We start from the raw sequence: 3,375 nt of genomic DNA on the forward strand, positions 1-3,375 counted from the left end.
TTCATGAATGCTTTAAGATTGAGCACTTTTCATATAGCTGGGTGACTTGGGTCACGAGATACAGACCAAAACGTGGACCCGGGTAAACTTAGGCTGTATTTGTTTAATATCGGCATAAAATGAAAGCTGTTATGTCAAAAGTATGCGGAAGCAAATAAAAAAAAAATTAAAAAATTCATGAATACCGTTTTAGTGAAAAATAAAATTGAGTAATGCGGACAGTTCTTTAATCTTCTTTAATATAAAAATTAATATAAAAATAAGTAGGGTTTTCCTTCCTGACGCTATAACTCCAGAACGCACGAACCGATTTTCACGGTTTTGCATTCGTTGGAGGTTTATAGCTAGGAAAATTCAGGAAAAATTTCAATAGAAAAGTATATGGTGTGTGAGTATCCCCCACGAAAATAAGTATGTTTCATTTAAAGTAGATGGTGCCATTGTTTAACAGCTATTCATTGTACTTTGCTCAGTTAATTTCATGTGACACTAGCGAATACCCGGCGTGCTTCGCTGCGCCTTAAAAGTAATTTTGTTTTGTTACTCCCTCTCACAACATTTGAAAATATTATTTAATATTGCTGTACATATTTGTATAGTAGGGAGATTTTTTCAAATTATATAAATATACGTTATTTGAATATTGAATCAATACACGTTTGAGGAAAGGGTGCGATAGTAGACTCCAGTTATAAGATTATAAATTAAATTTCCAAGAGAAAGTCGGTTCTTTACATATTTTCTAATTACCTTCGAAAATATATTAACTCAAAAAAAAAATAAACAATGCTTCATAGATCGATTTTTTTAAATCTAACTTCATAAAGTTCTTTAAAAATATTTTGTAAATGAGGCCATAAGAGCTTAGGGGGAGAGTTACAACACAAAAATACATTTAAGGCGCAGCGAAGCACGCCGGGTAATTGCTAGTGCTTACTAACTAAGGAGGCTAACCGTGAAGTTAGCAATGCTAGTTCCTGCTAGCTTCGAGGTTAAATTTATTTTGCACGCATTTTCGGTAGCAAACACCCGTGTATTGGGTAGTCGAATATATTTTCGAGTTGGATGTCAGTTGAAAAATCCCCGCCAATACGCTACAATCCAGTTTTAAGCGTATTATAAAAATAGCATACATATTTCCACTCCTTTTTGAACGGAAAGATTATGCAGAAGTTTTTCTTGAACAGAAGCGAAGGACAGATGTAGTCAGATTTTTCGCGAATGCTTGGTATAGTTATTGAAAAAGTACAGGATACGTCCATGAACGTATGTATGTATGTTCTTTCCACAGACTCGGTTTCCTCAAACTCTGTGTGTTTAATAAACGCTTTCTCTAATTCAACGCTTCCGTGGAAAATGATCTGATCGCCTACGTGAACGAAATGCAGGCTGGCCGCCCTGCACATCCAATGCATAAGATCAGTGTGTAGACCCCAGTTCTTATTTAGCATTTTCTTGCAAGAATACAGGGCGGCATAAAATTTATTTTCAAAAATAAAATGAGTAGAAAATGTACTAAAACACCAATTTTTCGCACTGCAGCGACATCTGTATGCGGTCAAATCTAAAAATAAATACATTCTTCCGTGACCCCAAAAACTTTTAGTTACACCTGTCCAATGATTTAAAAACAAAACATTTTTTTTTTCTACAAATGCCGGTTTCTGGACAAACCGAACAGCAAACTCAGGGTGACCCGAAAATTCTGACTTCAGATTAGGATTCAGCGGACACAAAAGCTTTAGGAACCGTTGAGAGATCCCGGGCAATTTTTTGCTTGTTGTAGAGTGTTATTATATAAGGTATCGTCTCCGCAGACCTTAAGTGAGTTGGTGTTAAGTTGACTTCAAAATAGTCCCTTGATAATCACTTGATTTAGATTTGTGCTCAGAAACCATTGAAATTCTAGAGCATTAGCCTACTTTGTTTCCGAAAATTCCTCATGTTACTTGCTACTAGATATGAGCAAGTAATTTTAAGCAAACAACAAAATCGACTTCAATTCTCATATAAAAATTTAAGATTATCATTAATCTCTTCATAATCCAATGATTGGATTTAAACCAAATTAGAATGGGACAGCCTGTGACTTCAATTTCATATAAAATTTTAGGAGTACCGTTAATTTTGTTCATGTTTCAATGATCGTATCTAAAGAAAATTATTATGGGACCACCCTTGAGATACTACCCCTTTCGATAAAAAAAAATAATGATCGAATGTGGCCCAAAGTTATGCGATAACATATAAAAAAATCCGACGATTTAATAACCTCCTTCTTTTTATGATATCCGCTAGTTACAACTGTTCAATATTTTCTTCTTCATTTGTAAAAGAACAAATATTTTCCAAGGCGAATTCATATAAGGTGATAGCGGCAGCATAAAAACAAAAAATTACACCAACAAATTATACGCACAATGGCAATTAGAACACAACAATTTCACAACAAACGCAACATTTTGACAATTCGTCAACTCGCCTTGAAATCAGTTGCTCTGGTAACACCAACATATGAATTTTCCTTGCACATTTTCCCTTTTCACTTCGAATTTATTTTTTTAACTCACCTTCATTTTGTTTTTTTTTATAAATTTCAAGTCAAATCCTTGCTTTAATCCAAATAGTAGTAATTAATTTGTTTAATAAAAATAATCCAGCCTTCCCGCTAATCTTTAACAAACTCACACACGCACACTTTATTCCAAGAGAATGTACAGAAAGATTAAAATCGAAATGAGGTAAACAATAACGTCTAATATCTTCATGGCCGTTTGCTGGCCTGTAAACTACACAGTATCCTTCGCTTTTGCAAAACAAAAAAAAAATTAATTTTATGTGAAAAAAAAATTAATTATAATTCACAACTAATCACACACGACAGATTGGGCTAGGCGCAAAAACTAGACGTACGAGCGCTTCGAGCGTCAAGCGAATCAGTCAAGCGCGTTGGAAATTGCAAAGTCGACTGAAAGAAATTTCTATGCGCAAATCAAACAAAAGCTCCTATCGCGTTGAATGCGGTGCTGCTGTCAGGGCTGCATTTTGTTGTCGTTGTTGTCGCCGCCACTGCTGCACTTGGCGCTGCCTCTTCATCGGCAGCACGGTGAGTTTAGTGGTTTTCTTGCTACAAATAAGCGACATGCAAAAACCCAAACTAAACCGGTGCTGTACATACATACATACATACATACACACATTGGCAAATCAACGATTTTCAATAAATTTTCTACATTGTTTGTTGTTGTTTTTCAGCTTTTCTATTATTATTATTTTTTTCAGTTTCTTGCTTTCCAACCAATTTTGGCATTGCCGATGAAAGTGCTGCGCGCATGCCGAAGTACGCTTCTCAGTTTCTATATGTTCATACATATG

This window comes from Rhagoletis pomonella, unplaced genomic scaffold (genome assembly GCF_013731165.1).
Source record: "Rhagoletis pomonella isolate Grant_MI unplaced genomic scaffold, Rhpom_1.0 Rhpom_scaffold_00009, whole genome shotgun sequence".
In the NCBI taxonomy this organism is placed as follows: domain Eukaryota; kingdom Metazoa; phylum Arthropoda; class Insecta; order Diptera; family Tephritidae; genus Rhagoletis; species Rhagoletis pomonella.